Source organism: Octopus bimaculoides, chromosome 14, assembly GCF_046866305.1.
Source record: "Octopus bimaculoides isolate indiv1 chromosome 14, ASM4686630v1, whole genome shotgun sequence".
Lineage (NCBI taxonomy): Eukaryota > Metazoa > Mollusca > Cephalopoda > Octopoda > Octopodidae > Octopus > Octopus bimaculoides.
Genome location: NC_142941.1, coordinates 27,909,350 through 27,930,987, shown reverse-complemented (window position 1 = coordinate 27,930,987; position 21,638 = coordinate 27,909,350). Strand labels below are relative to the sequence as shown.

General features: G+C 36.1%; 1 protein-coding gene across 4 annotated transcripts in view; it reads right to left on the bottom strand.

The window, feature by feature from the left end:
* Positions 1–21,638, bottom strand: part of LOC106878084 (VPS10 domain-containing receptor SorCS3) — a 1,080,069-nt gene that overhangs the window by 520,819 nt on the left and 537,612 nt on the right. The window lies entirely within an intron of this gene.

Sequence of the window (21,638 nt, the reverse complement as noted above, 5' to 3'; positions counted from 1 at the left end):
GGAAGTCATCTGAATACTGGAAAAGAGTTACTTGCGTCATGGTGATTCAGCAGCAGGTGTTAAAATGCCAACCTCATGACTGAGGCTCAAAGCTCTGTGAACTCTGTAAAGGTTGTAAGACATGTAAGGCTGCAACAGAGACTATAATGTTATGGGCAGCAGGAGGGGACACAACAGCATTCTAACTGGGTCTGCATCCTAGAATTCACCCCCAAATCTTTGAACAAGGCCTTAAGCTCAGTTCCAATAGTCAATCCCTGATTGGAGAGAGTTGCTGCTGGTAGGTAATATGCATAGCAGCAAAATTCGGCTTCTTGCCATACCTCTGGAAAGAGTTAGAAAGGGTTGTTGGAGAATTTCCATGACTTTACCAGCCCCAATTTCTGGCCTCCTAATTACCATGATTGTAATCTCATGGATTACTATGCATGAGCATAGTTGAGAAAAAACACCAACCACTGCCTGCACCACCAAGGCTGAGCTGGTGCCTAAGATCAAGGATGTTTTTGGAGATCTTCCCAGGGACACAGTGAGGAACACATTCACCAGGTTCTAGAGCTGTTTTGAGACCATGAAGTGAGCTGAGAGCAGCTACTTCAAGCAAACTGTTATCTCCTAGCCATAATCTAGTTGATAACTTTTGATTTTTAAAATTACTTTTAGTTTTGGATGGGATACTGTGTCTTCTTTTCTTTTTTTGCAAATTGTCAAATTTAGCTTGAACAACCTGTATATACCTTTTACCTTTCTTTTACCTTTTACCTTTTACTTGTTTCAGTCATTAGATGCAGCTATGCTGGTGCACCATCTTCAAGAGTTTTAGTCAAACAAATCACCCAGTACTTATTTACTTTTTAAGCCTGGCACTTATTTTGTCAGCCACTTTGTGCAAAACCACTAAGTTATAGGGGTGTAAGCAAACATTTCAACTTGTGCAAGTTGCATACTTTTATATGATTTACTTTCTAAATTATTGTACAGAGGCTCTACTTACTGGCTAGAGACATTCTATTTATATTTTGTATTTGAAGGTTTTTATGTGCATAAGTTCTGATGATCAAAATAATTTTCTCCTTTTTCTTATTGGTAAATCTAATCAATATATACAATACACTATGTATCATCAATGTATATTTAATATGCTATGTGTATTTGTATTAACACTCATTGCACTATTAATTATTCTATGTCATATATGCGATATTCCACTATCATATTTTATATTCAACTTACTGAAAGGTATCAGGTATTTGACTTTATCTTATTTATTTATTCACTACATGTATATATGCAATAGGTTCTATGTATCTCTATATATAACACTCTTGTAATGAGACAAAATACATATTTTATTGATATCATAAATCATGATGATGTAGCATACACACAGCTCATTATAAAGCTCCAGAATAATATATTTTCCATTTTTTGCCATACGTCACATCAATAAGAGATTTCTAAATCTTTCTTGTAGCCTGAACAGTTCTTTTGAGGTAAGTAGCTGCCATACAATAGACTGATGATACTTAAGTTCAATTTGATTTTTCCCACTGAGGCCATTAAAGATCACACAAACTTCATAGTTTAGTCATGGCTAACTCAATGTTGCTTTAAGTAGAACAAAAAACATAAATAATTTGAAATAACAGGTCGAAAATTTGGAAGACCTAGGTGCGCTGGTGTTGTTTCATAAAAAATGCTGTTCTCCAGGAACTTTTTCAGTGAATGTGAATAATAATGCTTATTTGTAGTTTTTGTATGAACTATGTCAAATATGTTTTAAATGCACAGCTTTTTACATCATCCTCATCATCCTCCTCCTTATCATCATCATTATTTAACATCTGTTTTCCATGCTGGCATGGGTTGGATGGTTTGACTGAAAACTGGTAAGCTGGGGAGCTGTATCAGGTTCCAATCTGATTTGGCAAGGTTTCTACAGCTGGATGCCCTTCCTAATGCCAACCACTCCAAGAGTGTAATGGGTGCTTTTTATGTGCCAGCGGCATGTGTGCCATTGACCTGACACCAACATCGGTCATGACTATAGTCTCACTTGGATTGGCAGGTTTACACAAACACGTTATATTGTCAAAGGTCTTAGTCACCTGTCAATGTCTCCATGAGACCCAGCACTTGAATAATGCTTTTTACGTGCCACTGGCACGAGTGCCCGTCAGACAGCACTAGCATCAGCCATGACTGCGATTTCACTTGGCTCAACAGGTCTTCACAAGCACAGCATATCACCCAACATTTGAAGAGTGCTTTTAACGGGTCAGGTATGCATCAATGGCATTGGCCACAACTACAATCTCACTTGGTCTGACAGTCTTCTCAAGCATGGCATATTGCCAAAGACCTCAGTTTCTTGTCATTTCCTCCATGAGGCCCAATATTCGAAGATCGTGCTTCACCACTTGTTCCATGTCTTCCTGGGTCTATCTCTTCCACAGCTTCCCTTCACCGTTAGAGTGCAACACTTCTTCACACAGCTATCTTCATCCATATGCATCACATGACTATACCATCACAGTCGTCTCTCTTGCACACCACATCTGATGCCTCTTATGCCCAACTTTTCTCTCAGGACACTTACACTCAGTCATGCATGCACACTGACATTACATATACTAAAAACCTTCTGTCCCTTGAAAACCTTTAGAAAATGTATGTTACCCATTTGTTAGATCATGCACCTATGTGTAAATATGCCTATATTTTGCTAGTTTTGAATATATATACATGTACAACATTTGTGTAGTTAGGTAGAGAATTTATTGCAGAAAATAACAAAATGTATAATAACAAAGAATTGTTGTCTACAACGTATTACCCATACTAAGAGTAATCAAATCGTCACAATATTGGGAGGGGGGGGGGGAAGGGAAGACAAGCATAATTTTAATATTTTTCCTGTTTTGGAATTTTTATTTATATTCTCATACTCTCATTAACAACTTTCACGTACATTTTTCAACAATACCTCCAATTGGGAAAATCTAATATTCATAAATACAAACCAAAATGTTATAATTATCACAAAGTCTAGTAAAACACCAACCATCATTGCTGAGAGCACAGGTACTCTACTAATATCACAACATATATATATGGGCAGCCAAAATGGAGAGACACTTGAAAATAAAATCAAGCAACATATTGATAGAATATCTAATGTATTTATTTCAATATGGAGCTTAATTTCATTTTATGTGTCTCTTTACTTTAGCAGTAGCTTTATTATACATATATGCGCATGTGCGCATGCACACACGCACACACACACACACACACACGTATATATGAAATTTATGTGTATGTGAATACCAACATAAGTTTGTTCAAGTGGCTAATGTAAATATCTGTGTGTGATATAATTGTGTGTTATGACACATCTTGATGCTAGGATCTCTGTAGTCAACTTGATAAATTAAAATAATGAAGTATAAAAATATTGCCATTGTTTGAATGAGTACTGGGTATTAAGTATGGAATAACAGAATCGGTTTTACATTGATACTGTTATTGTCTGAGAGTTTTTCCTTCTATCCCTAGAATGTCTGACAGTTACAGATTGACCAGCTGATGGAATAGAGAAACAGAGACAGAATCATCAGTAATAAGAATAGTGAGGTAAGGAATAGATTGCTCAAGTTACGGAGGAATAAACTTGGTGGGTAGTCTGGTTAGTAGTTGAACTACTGGTAAGGGTAGAATAGTCAATAGATCAATTAGTGAAGTGGGTTAGATTAACAGTAGGTAACATAATGTATTGGGGGGGGGGGTAGAGTGATCAGTGAAGGGAATAGTAAAATTGGGTAGAGTGGACAGAAGTAACAGACGTGTTCTTTATTGATGAACAAAGGTGTTACATCATGTAAAAAACTGTTTTCTTCAAGTGAATAAAGAGAAAATTTAACACTTAGAATTTCTCACAAAATAGAACATAGCAAAAGACAAACCTACCAACCACGTTACAGCTGGGAGAGTTATATACATACATGCATATATCATCATTATCATCATCATTTAATGTCTGTTTTCCCATACTGGCATGGGTTGGACTTAAAACTGATACACTAGAGAGCTATATATATGTGTGTGTGTGTGTGTGTGTTTGTATGAATTTATATATATATATATATATATATTCCAATCATACAAGAACAGGACAACAATTTGCAACCTGTGAACTTCCAGCAAACAATTTCATATGAATGAATCTAAATCACAACAGTGAAAACACAGCTATGTTCTAATCTAATTGTTTTTATTAAAGTTTGCTCATATCTGCTTCTTGATGATATACTAGCTGTAATGGAGGACCAAGAGAACAAATTGGTACTAACATTCAGCATTCAAAACAATATTAATATGATTCCATTTCAAGACATAAACACAGAGATTAAAAAGAGTAGATACATTCCACCAGTTTACAATAAAAAAACACAAATAAATACACATACATAGGTACAGATGTGGATGTATGGTAAGAAGTTTATTTCCAAATCACATGGTTGTGGGTTCAGTCCCATTATGTAGCACCTTGGTCTGGTTCTGGTCGATGGAAACCGAAGAAACCCACCATATATATATATATATATATATATATATATATATATATATATAAATGTATATACATATGTGTGAGTGTTTGTCCCCCACCACTGCTGGGCAACTGGTATTGGTTTGTTTACACTCTGTAACTTAGCAGTTCAACATAAGAGACTGATAGAATAAGTCCCAGGCTTTATAAAAATAAGCCATAGGGTCGATTCATTCAACTAAAACCTTTTAAGTTGGTGCTCTTCCTAGCATGGCCGCAGTCTAATGACTGAAACAAGTAAAAGAAAAGATACCTACATGGAAATAATTAATGTGTACATATCAACGAAATGTCAGTGATAACATCGTTGTTAAGGAGAGCATTTAGATTCTCTTCCACAAAGAATGCACTAGATAAAGAAATTCATGGAATAAAACAGACTAACAATGAATATTCAACCATTCTAGCAGAACAAACTATTGATGAGTATAAAAAGAAATACAATGCAGCAAATACATTAGACAGTACCCCCTACTATAAATACCTACTATAAATATACATATTACAAACAAAGTCTATCATACAATGAAATGCATACCAGACAGTACACATAAACACATAATCAAAAATCTCATTGAACAAAAACAGATTGTAAGTTGACACTAGTAATAAATCATAAAACTAAATCCAAACTTGCCTTATTTAACAGTAGACCACAAACATAAAACTCTGAACAAGTTAAGAATGACCAAACAGTTAGATATGCCAATGACATATGGTACTTTGGCATAAGATTTCCTTACATTTAAAATGGGGAACAATTGTTACATACTACATCACATATTTCAAAAGATACAAAAGAACAGGTGCTCTGTTTTATACTGAAGAACTCTTGTGATTTTGTATATGAAAAACAATCTTAGACAAGACCAGCCACACTCTGGACCTAAAAATGAACACAAATGCTACTTGATAATTTGATAGAAAACTTGATAAAAACAGGAAAATTGTCAGTAAATATAGAAACATAGCAGAATGACAAAATTAAAAGATAATGTTTTAAATCCAGCCAACAGAATTTGTGACACCAGGCAGTACAAATACAGTGTGATAAGTCAAAGAATCTTTCATACAAAACTTTTACAACAGAACAAATTTAAGTCCTCTCAAAAGGTATAAAATACACTCTAGCACCACAGCACTCCAATTTCATTCAAGTACGGAGCAATATCTCCACTTCTCTAATAGAAGAGTCTTTTGGCAAGGAAAACGACAAATCATTTATACAAAATAAAAGCAACTACAGCCCAACAAAAGTTAGGAACAAAACATTAATCTCTGTGATTTTAATATCTAACATCATATATTCTCAACTATCATACACTAAACCCAAATCCAACACCATTCAAAAAGTGGGAGAAATTAACAACGAACTAAAAAACAACAATCAGTACTTAGAAGACAGAGGTAATGTACCAGCCTGCCCCACAGAAGCTATATGTAGAACCAGCTATCACTGTTGAATGCAAAACCCTAAAGGTTGTTGATAAGTTCATGTACCTCATCAGTACACTCTCGAAATCTGTGAACATTGATAATGAAGTCAATACATGCATTGCCAAGGGAAACTCAGCATTTGGGTGATTACATGAATCAGTGTGGGAGAGAAGAGGCATTAAGCTGACCACCAGGTTGAAGGTGTACCAAGCAGTTGTACTGTCTACTATACTGTATGCCTATGAGGCTTGGTTGCTTTATAAATGCCACACCAAGAAGCTAAACTGCTTCCACAAGAACCACCTGAGAAAGCTGTTGAAAATCACCTGGTAAAACAAGGTCCCAGACACAGAAGTCAACTCCCAAGCTGATCTGCCAAGAATGTACATACTGCTGAGGAGAGCACAGATCAGGTGGGTAAGCTACTTTGTTCAAATGCCTGACACACACCTCCCTAAAAGACTGTTATCTATGTGTGTGATCTTGTGTTTGTGTTCATCTCACACCACCATTTGACAACTGGTGCTGGTTTGTTTACATTGCTATAATCTAGCAGTCCAGCAAAATGAGATCAACTGAATAAGTGCTAGGATTAAAAAAAGTGAGGACTGGGGTTGATTTGTTTGACTAAACATTTCTAGGCAGTGCCCCAGCATGTTCACAGTCCAATGACTGAAATAAGTAAAAAATATAAAAATAAATCATTAAAAACAGTGAAGAAATTTAGCATCTTCATTTATCTGTATTGAAAATGTTTATTAATGAAATTTTAATGCAAAACAATCAACTTATATTGTCTCCCCCAAATTCAAAACATGAATAACATACTACTACATTCAACAATCTTAAATTAAGACTAATTGTAGTAAATCTAGCCTGTAAAACACACAAACTCAGTGACATTGGAGACACTGCTGAAATTCATTCTGAAACACACCAAACTTTATAATAGTTGACTTGGACCAACCAAACCACCTCCTGAAAGAAGGTAACAAAAACACTGTCTTATGAATTTTAGATAACTGCAAAAAAATCACTTCACCTATTCATAAAAACATTTTATTTCTGCTATTATATGATTATATGTAATGGTTATAACAAGGATTACATAAGACAAATGAAACTTATATTGAAAAACAATATTCATTGGCAATAAATATGAGATCCTGATACAAGAAAGATTCTGCTAAGTGAACATTTAAACTTATGTACAACAAACAAATAAAATATGTTTATTAAAACACAAACTCCAACAGAATAAGCTGTGACATATTGGATAGAAATAATACATTCTCACACACAATCATATTCAGAAGCACATAAGATGTTTCTCTATTTTAAACTATTCTGACAACCTCTTGTTCATACTATCATGTACCACATTCATTGGATTAACACAGTCTTGATTTTTAGCATGATAATCCTCCATATTTTCACGTCATCTAAGTTACAAATGCAGACTGCAATTATTATCCATGCTATTACATGACACATTTAGTGGCCTAGTACAGCCATAACTTTTGGTGCAACTATTTGTCATACAGTCAGTAACTCTCTGACCTCATCTATAGCTTCAATCAACCAAACAGAACCTCATCTGAGGCAATGTGAGCTGTAATTTCTCTATTAAAAAGCAGCAAATTTTCAAATTATCAGAGTCGAGACAAATACAACATAATCCAGATCTTTTCATTTCACACGACTTTTGAAGATCACGAAATTCTGAAACCAGTTAAGTAATGTCAAATAAGATTTTTAGATAAAAAAATAAATGTCAAATAAGATTTTTTAAAGTGTCAAATGCATTTCAACATTTTTTCATTCTGTGTGTTTGTGTGTGCGTATGTGTGTGTGTGTGTGTGTGTGTGTGTGTGTGTGTGTGTGTTTGCATGCATGCATGCGTGTGTGCACGTACATGCAAAGGCTTGACTGACTGATTAAAAAGTTTACTTCACAGTCATGAAATGCAAAGGGCTTCTGTTGTAGTGTTGAGCTGAACAAAGTCTTGTGAGTGTAACTTGGCAGCTGGAAATGCAGAAGCTCATAATAAGTGTGTACTTAATACAGCCATCGATACAAACATACCTATGTATAGATAAATGAGCATGTATGTGACTGTGTCAATTTATGTGTAGATTTACACAATTCTGTTTTCTTATGTTATAGCATAGGAGTTTTACAAATAGAAAATGATCAAATAAATACCAAACTGAAATAAGCTCTGGGGTTGATATGATCAAACAAACAGAAATGCTATCTGGAGTCAAGTGAATTTATTGCATCTGTTAGTAGAAACTACTTTACATTGCATAACTCAGAATTACCGACAACAATCCTTCTCTGCAGTAAAAATCTTCAGAGAAAAGTCTTAAGGGAAAGCTCTGAATAATACACAATTCCTGAGGGGTCTGATCCTAACACTAACCATTTTTGTCTGAAGATTGTCTATGTGCATGGATCTTTGGATAATGAGATGTAAGGTGGCCTGAGCTAATATACACAATATGTGTGTGCTTGTCCATGCGTATGTGTGGAGAAATGTAAGGTGAATTTAAGAGAATTTCCAGTAATGGTCATTTTGTATATCTGTGAAAATTAGACAGTGTAGTAAACCCATAGGTTTTCTCTTTTTGAAGCCAGGAAATGAAATTATTCTGACTAGTTTCATCATTAATACTTCTATAGAGATTGGTTTACTTTATACTGTTGAGTGTGTGTGTGGGGGGGGGGGGAGAGAGAGAGAGAATGGTGGTTAACAGCTGTTTACAGTACAGACAAACCCTGACAAATAAACTGCTCTGCCTGATTTTCATAATAGTACAATAAGTAGATATGTAAGGTAAAATTCCAAGGGAATGAATTTAGTAAACACACTTCTTTCAACCTTGCTAGAATATTGAAAGTAGTCTCACTGATATTTTCTGGGAGAGAGAAACAGCCTGTCATTTAAGTGCAGTCAACTTTTCATAAGGAGGTTAAATGAAAATTTATATCAATTATATGCACGCACATGCACGTGTATGTGTGGTGTGTGTGTTTGGAACCATATAGATTCCACTTCTCTCACATATGTGCATCATTCAAATCCAATGAGTATCAAATCCAAACAACCTCCACAATAACTGCAAAACTACACACTATTCATTAACCCAATTTCATCTTCAAATGAAGAATACTTTAGTGAAAACTAAATAGATTTTGTTTATTTTTTTCTTCCTTCAAATTAAGTGTGAATGAGCTGACTGATCAAACTCAAGATGGCTTTTGCTGTTTGACATAACATTTAGCAAGTAAGGATGCAACCATAAGATGCTATATTTACATGTCAGAAGGGAAGTTAAAAAAAAAAAAGATTTTACAATCATGTTTCTTTTTTCAAGAACATTGTGAATGAAATACAACAAAGCTTTTAAGTTACATCTGGTCTTTAAAAGATAAAACTGGATTATAACATCAGGTAGAGGATCATTGTAAAATAAAGGCTGCATAAAAATGACAGTAACAGATATATCATAAGGACTGCAGAATAAAGGATATATTCAAATGCTATGCTTGAAGTGTTTCTGCAAATGCAAACAAGTGCATAGGTTCATTTTACTTAACTGAACACCACCACCTTAAATTAAATACTGTATGTATGCAGATGTTAGGTGGTAAGTTTTGGATATGCGCACAGTATCTTTGTTATCATCTCTAATCTTACAGTTTGTCTTTCTAACAATTTGTTAATAGAACATTTTTTTTTACTAAAGAAGTATGCAGATATATTTTTATTCTCATTCTTATTCCTTTTCATAATTCTTTTATTAGAATTAACAAGTCCATTTCATAAGGAAGTTAAACCATTTATCTAATCTACAAATTGTCTCTTTTTGACCATTTCACATAGTTCTTTGAATACACCAAACTATGTTTTGTGTGAGTGTGTGTTACATGTGTGTGTATTATGTTTGTGTGAGTTATGTCTGTGTGTGTATACACACATACACAGACATAATGGGAAGATTAAAAAGAAGTGGTGAATGGGTATCTCAAGAGGATAAAACTCATACAGGCAAAATACTGGAAAAAGAGTTGAGATGCTGTGGCAGATAAGATCTGTTCAATCCATGCAAGCATGGGGAAAACATTAAATATATGATAGATAAAGATATAGATAGATAGAGAGAGAGAGAGAGAAAAAGCGAGAGATATATATATACAATCAGACAGACAGTCATTTATATTATAGCATGAAACATGAAGTTACAATGTATTATCACTAATATTAATTTATATAGATTCACTCTGTTATATGTATTGATTATTTTAATGTTTGTGTTAACAGCTATCAGGTAATCCCATAAGTAATGGCTGGAATCTGATATCTACAAGTGAGATAGTTTTGCTGTTTTCAAATACCTGAATGACAACAGTACATATTACCATGATCTCATGCAGTTGCAAAGAAGAGATTCATGTCATTACAATATGAATTATCCAATTCACTTATTACTTATTACTCCTAAAGATGAACATGTCCAAGGGGCATTTAGGTCAGGAAAAGCAATGTGACAGAAGCCATGCAAAATATACACAGTATTTATAGTGAGGAATACTTAAACAAAAGGAGTAGTGAAAGATAGTTTGAAGAATTTCAGCTTAAAGGGTACTACATGGACAGGTCATCCTCTTCAATTTAATGAAAACCTGCTTTTGTCAGAATTTGAGTGAAATAGCAGTGTGATGGTTGAAGAATTAGCCTAGGAGTTGAATTCAAATAAATGAATAATTCACTGGCATCTGCATTGGCATCTGCACTGGCTTGAAGAAGTGGCTAAACTTGTAAAATGGTTTTCTCAGAATCTGACAGAAAACAATCTGTGGGCATCTGCACTCTTGTGAATGAATATTACCTTTTTGGGTAGATTAATGACTAGTGATGAAACAGACAGTGAAGCGTGGTGAAATCTTCTGGCTTGCCAACTCCTGTCAAACCATCCAACCAATGCTAGCATGGAAAGCAGATGATAATTATGATGATTATATATATATATATGTATATACACACACACATATATATATACACACATATATATATATATATACAGAATGTATATAGGTATGTTGATGCAAATAGGAAAAATAGAAATCAAAATATGAGTATATGTATATTTTTATTAATATGTAGTGGAAGTAACAGAGTGACTCAAAGTCTGAGACTTCTGTGCACATGTCATTGTATGAAACTCTCGAACTTTGAGGCACTCTGCTACTTCTACTAACTATTAATAAAAATATACATTATATATATATATATATATATATATATATATATATGTTGTTGTACTTGGGGATGGTCATATTGCCAGTTTAGCCAATAAAAACACACTCACTGTATATTTGGTGTTAATTTTTTTTTTTTTTTTTTTTCAGCTTTATATTACATTAATCTTAATCTTATTTCGGCCAGAGTTCTTTCGTCACACTTCTGTGACCTCATCAGTGGTCCTTTGTTTCCTTCTTTCTTATGTGTGTCTCACCTTGCTAACTATCAGCCATTTTGTATTTTGTATTCCTATTGTATGTGTCTACGCATGCGTGTCCTTCAATGTGTCTGTGTCTTTTGTAAGTGCATGTGTGTATGGGGAGTGTCTGTATCACCTATATTCTCTGTTAATACGTGTTCGTTTGTATTAGTTTTTATTTATTTATATGTTCATGTGTGTGTGTGTGTGTGTGTTTTTTTTTTTTGTGTTTAATTAAATTTTGTTAACGTATGTAGTATTTAATTCCATTTGTTTATCTATGTATTGTATTATACTTTGTTCCTATTATTGGTTTATGGGTAACATGTTGTCACATGCTGTGGTTTGTTAGTGGCGTATGTTAGTGTTCCATTCTAGTTTCCTATTCAGGTTAGGTTTCCCTTCTATTATGTGTGTAGCTTCAGTAATTTGTCTAAGTGGTGCATCACTGCTATGTGTAGATAAGATTTTAATTTCTATGTTGTTGATTGAGCCTCTATGTTCTTGCTCAGCGTGCTGGTACAGAACTGATGAGTTCTTCCCTTCCTTAAGTTCCCTCCAATGTTCGTTTGCCCGCTCCCCTATACTCCTTGCTGTTTCGCCTACATATGTCGTTGTCTTATTTCTGCATCGTCCCTCTGTACATCTTATACTATAGACCACATTTCTGGTTTTGCAGTTCGTTTGTGGGCTAAATCTACATACGATACAGTTCCTATCAGTGCAGGGGGTTCTACTGAAAGGGTATGTTCTACTGATAAGGGATTTGATAGGGTTGCCTGGCCTTTCAACAACCTTAATTCTTAGCTTAAGTTTGTCTAGGGCCCTTCTAAAGCGGTACGCCAGTTCGCCTCTAGGGGTGGTGTCGACGAACATGACGCTTTGGTACTTGTGGCTATTGTACCATGAGCTTGCCTTCCCTATTTTCTTCTTAGTTCTTTCTATGGTGTTCCATGATTTGCTCCTATAGAGTGGGCAAATCCCATTCCTATCGTTGCGTTTGATTGTTTCAAACTTCTTCATAGCTCCTTTGTAAACCCTGATCCTTTCTTTATGGCTGTAACCCGAGAACTGCATGCGGTGGACGAAATGTTGTATATGTCTCTTTAATTCTGTAGGGTCGCACATGCAGGAGACATTTCGCATTACTCTGACGAGGTCTGCCATCAATATGTTGAATTTGGCATTGTCATCAATAGCCGAGTTCCGGTGGATCAGGTACTTGGAGGCCATAGGTTTTGTATAGTGTGAATGGAGGATTCTGGTTTTATTGTTCTTAGTTTCTAGCCAGAGTTCAGTATATAATACAGGTAATCTATGGTTAGGGTGTTTAGTAGGGTAGTCTATCGTAACTCTAATACTCTGGTGGATGGAGTTAGCTATTTGCTGGATGCTCTCCATAGTCTTAGTTTCTATTTCTATTTCAGGGGTACTCTCTTGTGGGGGTGTCTTTACCGCTAAGTTGATATCATCGACATATCGAGAGTACACATTCACGAGTATGGAGTTCTGTGTCAGGCGTTCCTTAAGCCTTCTGTCCCACCATACCATGAAAAGATATATATATATATATATTTGTTTGTGTGTCTGTGTTTGTCCCTACCATCTCTTGACAAGCAATGTTGCAATGTTTACTTCCCCATCACTTAGCAGTTCAGCAAAAGAGGCTGATAGAATAAGTACTAGGCTTACAAAGAATAAGCCCTGGGTTCGGTTTATTCAACTAAAGGTGGTGCACCAGCATGACTGCAGTCAAATGACTGAAACACGTCAAAGAATACACATATATATGTGTTTATATATCTATACATACATATATATATATATATATTTATATATATATATATATATATATATATATATATATATATATATATATATATATATATATAGGGTATGAAAGGTATTGGTGTCAGGAAAACTCAAAAGGTATTGGGTAAATGCTAAGTAAGTGCTATGGTTAAGCTCCAGGCTCGATAATGACACATGTGAGGGGTCCAACATGGGTCATGTATTAACAGGCATATATATAACAATTGACAGAATGAGATAAAAAAAACCAAGGCAGTAAATAGATTTCATCACATTTATTGAGAAAAAGTCTTACAACTGTTTCCAGGATTCTCTTATTTCCCTCTGTATTTCATATCTTCTTTACAATAATTAATACTCAAACATTTTCTCACACTGTCTCTGATGAAGGGATATATAAAATATCCCGGAAACAGCTGTAAGGCGTTTACTGTCAATTTTTATATATATATGCACGCCAGTACATGACCTGCATTGGACTCCTCACTCGTATCATTACTGAGCCTGGAGCTTAACCATGGTCTATCCATAGCACTTACTTAACGTTTACCCGATACATTTTGGGTCTTCTTGACACCAATACCTTTCATACCCTTGATTTCTTGCTATTATAAGCACTTATCTCAGGTAACACTTTTATAATGGATAAACAATTCCCTGGCATTTCTCTTAAGGACACACCTATTCCTTCACAAAAGACTTTCCTCTTACTCCTCCTCACAAAAACTAAGGACCTCATCCGAAGAATGCAATGGGAAGCTTTCTTCCACGACAATCAAAAGTACAGAAATGACAATAATACCATCACCTACAACCTCAAATCATATAAACACCCTCTACACAACCTCCATCTCGAAAAATTCAAAGCAGATATGCTTCATTTGATTAGAAACATCAAATTCTCCAAATATAAATCCCCCTTTCAAAAAGAATTTTCATACACCATAAAACAAATCATTGCATCCCCTAAATTACATGTCTTCTTGGATAAAACAGGAAATATGTATCCCATTACCATCAAGGAATACAATAAATTCATCCTACAAAAGGGCACCAGCATCTGCCCTAAATGACATCAACACCAACCACTGCAAACTTATGAGGAAATTACAAGTGGATGACCGAACTGAACCATACCATCCTACACCTCCACACTTCAACCTCAAGAGTCATAAGAAAGACTTTATAACCAAAACCATTGATATGCCTAATATCCCCCACCAAATCAGACTTAGGAAGGGTAAGCTAAAATATTTTGGACAAAATAATACCAGTCATAAAGGAGATATTAAACATCGACTTATAGCCCTATACTAGCGAAATTATTACATGGTTCCATCTCTTAAACAAAAACTCTTATTCTTTCCCACAGTTCGACATAAATAATTACTATTCTTCTATTTCTCCTAAACTTCTAAATCAAGTTCTTCTTCTAGCTAAGAAACTAACTAACCTAAACCCACTGGAAATTAACATAATCCTTAATGCCCGCAAAACACTTATTTCTTTTGAGGGCAAACTCTGGTGCCGAGCCAATCAACTTATTTGACATTACCATGGGATCATCTGATTCTGCCCAGGTCACTGATCTGGTTGGACTATACATACTCCACCAGCTCCAAATACATTTCTCTAGCATCAGGGGGGTCTCTACCAAAAGCATAAATAAATCCTCCTTGGAAAGAACTAGAAAGGATCTACACAAATTCTTCTCTAACTTAAACCTATCACATTCAAAAATTCTCACAAAACTTCTAACTTTTTAGATGTAACTCTAAACTTATCTACCTCCCAATACTTCCCTTACCACAAATCTAACCAATATCTTAAATACCTAAACATTCATTCCAATCACCACAAATTCATTTTTGCTAACATAATCAAGGGTATCTCAACCCGTATATCTGACCTCTCTTCCACTGAGGAAATTTTCAATAACCACGCACCCAATTACAATCAAGCACTCACCGCTAGTGGATAAATCGAGCCTCTGGCATCAGGGTAAGGGCAAAATCTTGACGCAGAGAAGTTTAAAGGTAGAATGATTAAATGTGGAGAGTAAGCAGTATTAGAAGAGGGAAGTAGAAGGCTCAGTGGGGGTGTGGAGGAATGTTGTGGCAGGGAAGGGTGGAAGAAGATAAGAGAGTCAGTTCAGGAAGATTATTTGCTTCCATTACTGGTTGCATATTTTGGTGAACTACATCTACCAACATTATGATGGTTTTTAAATCAAAGATTTCCTTCCTCTAGATGGATTGTCTTCACTATGACTGGTGAGCACCATCTACTTTTGGCTATAGTAGATGGCTGTTGACTCTTCTGAGTTTCTTCACCCTTTAATAGGTCTTGTTTTTCATCCTGCAGGGTGTCCCAAAAGTCACCCACTTCACCAAGAAAGCTTGAAAGGGTTGCTAGTTTAGTCACTGATGACCCAACCATGCAACATGTACTGGGACACATGTTGCCAGTAGTGCAAGAGAAACCTGACACATGCACAAACGCATGCATGCATGCACATGCATGCGCAGACAAGCAACAGAAGTAATATCATTCCATAATAGCAATCTGTGTATACTTGATGTTTTGAAATTTTCTCTGCCTCCAAAGGATGTCACAATTAACAAATAGCAATTCAGAAATCTTCATGAGAAGGGAAGATAAAATCAAGCATTCTTCAAAGTTGAATGCCATTAAGGAGAAGGACAGGCTTATTGTGTTGAGATAAGAGGACAGTTGTGGATATATGTTTCTGCTTTAATATGTATGATCAGCATAACAATCCTTCTAACCTATCATCAGCAGCAAAGTGCATAGACATATATAAAAAGACTACAATGCATTTATAGCCTAGGTAATTTGCATAAATTAAGCAAACATGAGACAAGGGAAATAACTCAGAGTGAGTAGTGGCATATATATGAACAACACACACTTGCATATATATATATATATATATATATATATATATATATATATATATATATATATAGCATGATCACTGCTAGAGCAGCTGTCTGGCTTCCGTGCCGGTGGTATGTAAATAGCACCATTTGAGTGTGATCATTACCAGCGTCGCCTTACTGGCACTTGTGCGGGTGGCATGTGAAAAGACATTCGAGTGAGGTCATTGCCAGTGCCGCTGGACTGGCTCCTGTGCAGGTGGCACGTAAAAAACACCATTTGAGCGTAGCTGTTGTCAGTACTGCCTGACTGGCCCCCGTGCCAGTGTCACGTAATAGCACCCACTACACTCTTGGAGTGGTTGGTGTTAGGAAGAGCATCCAGCTGTAGAAACTCTGCCAGATCAGATTGGAGCCTGGTGCAGCCATCTGGTTCGCCAGTCCTCAGTCAAATCGTCCAACCCATGCTAGCATGGAAAGTGGATGTTAAACGATGATGATGATATATATGGAGTAGAAGAAGTAAGAACAAAATGGTTTGCATTGATTCAATTTTCATTGAAATAAAATACAATATAACCTTAATCGTACTCTACCTATTCTATTCCAAAACTTTCCAAAAGGATCTATGTATATAACATATATTCCTTGAGAAGATGGTCACAAATGGACAAAACTTGAGTAAACATTCAACATTTTGTTTTATATATATGTGTGTGTGTGTGTGTGTGCGTTGTGTGTATGTATGTATATGTATATGTGTGTATGTATATGTATATATATATATATATATAGATATATGTGTATATATGTATATGTAATTCTTAAGAATCAAGACACATAAACAGGACACCAGAAATAGTTAGGTATGATCACATAGCCAAGAACTGGACATAGTCTGAACATAGCCATTTAAAATTACCTATTTAAAATTTTACCTAGTGATGGTGGGTAGTATATTATGATGTAATCTTTTACGACTACATTAAATAAAATTCTACTGAAACAGCTGTTCTAAATTTTAAATGCCATCTATGTTTACTTTGTGTGTGTGTGTGTGTGTGCACATGCACATGTGTGCATGTGCATACATGCATGCATATAGCCATCTATGTATGATACCTAATGTATAGAGATACCTCGATGTACTAGTTACTGCAGTAGTCATCCTAAGATAATATCTCTTGTGGACATGCTGTGTTAAAAAGATAATACGCATCAGAGGTAGATGAAAAATACTCCAATAGCGTCCAATGAGAATACTACAGGTATTTCATTTTTTTTTAGGCCTTTTCAATGATAGGTACTTGCGGCACATGACTGGACAATTAATCAGCATCAACCCATATAAGAAACCCACCCATATAAGAAACAGTCACTAATGTAGTGAATAGCCACTTGCCTGAATAAAAGTCTGGGTTGTGCAACTGAGGCAGTATTAAATTAAAATAGGAGACTATGTATCATAATTAATGCATAGACACCGTTGATAGACTAGTTTATGTGTGTGTGTGTGTGTGTGTGTGTGTGTGTATTTGCATGCATACATACATGTAAACAAGTGTATACTCAAATAACTTTTAGCTCACACATTCATGCATACCTATGTATACATATACATATATATACACATACATATATTCACATGCACACACATGTACACATATGTACGTACATATACATACATATGTACATACATATACATGCATGCATACATACTTAGACATTATTATGGCAGCTAAGAAGATGAATCACAGCATCAGTCTTGATAGAAAGATGAGGTTAACTAGTTCAATAACTGTAACAATAGCAGTAATAACTGTTGATAGATAGAGGTGTAATAAAACATAGCAGAATATATAGAAAGATAATCACTGTATTTAGAGTGCCACATGCCTGAAGCAGAAATTCAGAGATTATATTTACCATACACAAACAAAGGGATGTACAGGAATTAGGAAGTCATTAAAGAAATATCTAGTGCAGGATTATAGATCTAACTACAAAAGAATAATGGCAGGTGAAAAATGAATTGATATATGACTGAAAATAGATAGAAAACATAGTAAACATAGACCTTCTCCTAACAAGCACCTGTCTTCTGTTTTAATGGAGGTTAAAAAGTGCAGTAGAGGAAATGAAGTTATAGACTGTGTGATGAAGGCTGAGGAAGAGAATGAGCAACATAACAAAGATTAAGTAATAATAATAATAATAATAATAATAATGGTGATGTTGAGTTAACATCAACAACATTAACTACAAGAACAATGATAACTGTTTCTAATATAGGCACAAAGCCTGAAATTTGGGGGAGAGGTTAGTCATTTAAATTAGATCTAGTTTTTCATTTTATTGGCTATGGGCAGATGAAAAGTAGAGTTGGCCTTGTGATTTGCATGAAAAATTTAAAGAGATGCAGCTAAATATCATTCTTTTTTTATTTGTTTCAGTCATTTGACTGCGGCCATACTGGAGCACCACCTTTATTCAAGCAAATCGACCACAGGACTTATTCTTTGTAAGCCTAGTACTTATTCTATCAGTTTCTTTTGTTGAACTGCTAAGTTACAGGGATATAAACACACCAGCATTGGTTGTCAAGTAATACTGGGAGGACAAACACAGACACACAAAGAGCTTCTTTAAGTTTCTGCCTACCAAATCCACTCACAAGGCTTTGGTTGGCCCAAGGCTATGGTAGAAGACGCTTGCCCAGGGTGTCACACAGTGAGACTGAACCCAGAACCATGTGATGGGTAAGCAAGCTACCTACCACACAGCCACTCCTGCGCCTTGTGTTTTCTGCTCTGCTGTTTCTTGCAATTGACTGTCCTCAACATATTTAATCCAATGCTCCATTGATTCTACCAATACATTGTTCCCAGCATATTTTGTCTATCACTCTATTGAGTCTACCTATCAATACCAAAACATATTTTGGGTGATTTAGCCACTGGTTTTGTCCTTTTAATACAATTCTAAGAGAGACATTGCAATAATAGTGAAATACTAAACTCCTAGTATAAGATTACTTTTTTTTTGTTTCAAAGAAAAAACTGCAAAATTATCTGAATGACCTCCAACCATTATATTACTGAATTCTATTTTATAAACTACTATAGGATTTTGATCTTGAATATATGTGTGTGTGTGTGTTCATGTATGTGTGTGTGTGTATATGAGGGGAAGTCAAAGATTATCCGCACTTTTGCCGTAACATATCTTTATTATTATCGCACTTCCTTCTGTTCATGTGTGTTTATAGTTGGAACTATTATGGTTACGTGATCAAAGTTTGAGCCTGATTGCGCTATTTTTCTTTCTGACTTTACAGTGTTAGCATGGCCACTCCACTAGCAATGTGCACCAAAGTAGTGGAGGTTGATGGGCATCTTGCTTCCTCTTCGTATGTCAAGCTTGTCTGGTCACTTTTAAACTTCTTGATCTACTAATATACACTTCTATGTGGTAGTCCACTGTCCCTGTATTGTGCTAAGCCTGTGATGAATTTCAGGACCTGACACACACCTTCCGACCAAAGAAATCGGATCACTGCTCTTTGTTCTTCTTTGGTGCACAATGCTAGTGGAGTGGCCATGATTACACTGCAAAACCAGAAAGGAAAATGGCACAATCAGGCTCAGCCTTCAATCACATGAGCACAATAGTACCAACTATAAGCATGCATGCGCAGAAGGAAGTGTGATAATAATAAAAATATGTTATTGTGAAAGTGCAGATCATTTTTGACTTCCTCTCATATATATATCATCATCATCGTTTAACGTCCGCTTTCCATGCTAGCATGGGTTGGACGATTTGACTGAGGACTGGTGAAACCGGATGGCTACACCAAGCTCCAATCTGATTTGGCAGAGTTTCTACAGCTGGATGCCCTTCCTAATGCCAACCACTCTGAGAGTGAAGTAGATGCTTTTACATGCCACCGGCATGAAGGCCAGTCAGGCGGTACTGGCAGCAGCCACGCTCAAATGGTGTATTTTATGTGCCACCCGCACAAGAGCCAGTCCAGGGGCACTGGCAACGATCTTGCTTGAAAGTCCTTACACATGCCACGGGCACAAGTGCCAGAAAGGTGACGCTGGACACAGATGCCATCTCGATTTCGCTTTTGCTTGCCCCAATAAGTCTTCACAAGCTGAGTTTCGTGTCCAATGAAGGAGACGATGATGGGTGCCAGTCATCGAATTTAGTTCGGTTTCGATTTCACTTGCCTCAACAGGTCTTTGCAAGCGTCTTTGGAGATTAGTGTCCAAAGAAGGAAAGATAGGCATAAGTGGGCTGGCTACACCCCTGGGAGAGGCCTTGGGTTTAGGTCTCACTTGGCTTGCCGGGTCTTCTCACGCACAGCATATTTCTAAAGGTCTCAGTCAGAAGTCATTGCCTCGGTGACACCCAATGTTCGAAGGTCTTGACTCACCACCTCAGCCCAGGTCTTCCTGGGCCTACCTCTTCTACAGGTTCCCGCAACTGTTAGGGTGTGGCACTTTTTCACACAGCTATCCTCGTCCATTCTCATCACATGTCCATACCAGCGCAATCGTCTCTCTTGCACACCACAGCTGATGTTTCCTATGTTCAATTTTTCTCTCAAGTTACTTACACTCAGTCAGGTATGCACACTGACATTACTCATCCATCGGAACATACTGGCTTCATTCCTTGCGAGCTTATGCATGTCCTCAGCAGTCACAGCCCATGTTTCACTGCCATGTAGCATGGCTGTTCGTACACATGCATCATACAATCTGCCTTTTACTCTGAGTGAAAGTCCTTTTGTCGTCAGCAGAGGTAAGAGCTCTCTGAACTTTGTCCAGGCTATTCTTATTCTAGCAGCTACACTTTCAGCGCACCCACCCCCACTACTACATATATATATATATATATATATATATATATATATATATATATATATACACACATACATATATATGCACACACACATATATATATATACATATATATGTGTGTGTGTGTGTGTGTACAGAGAGAGAGAGAGAGAGAGGTGGGGGAGATAAAACTAAATACTAAAAGAATTTATTCAGAGTTATTAGAGCATTGGAGAGTATATTGTGTGGGGTTTGTTCCAAATCTTTACACTCTGTGTTCAAATCCTACAAAAATCAAAAATCCCCTTGGCCTTTCATCCTTTCAGATTCATTAAAAAGGTACCAGTCCAAGATAGTGGGTTGGTGGAATATTGGACCAGGTAGCTTACTGTGTTTATTCCAGCTGTTTCCATTCTGAATTCAAATCCTGCCAGGACCTACCTCAGTGGTAGACTTTATTCAACACCCAGATTGTGCCTTTAGCGGAGTCCACTCTGTTGCAAGGATTTTGGACCAAGTT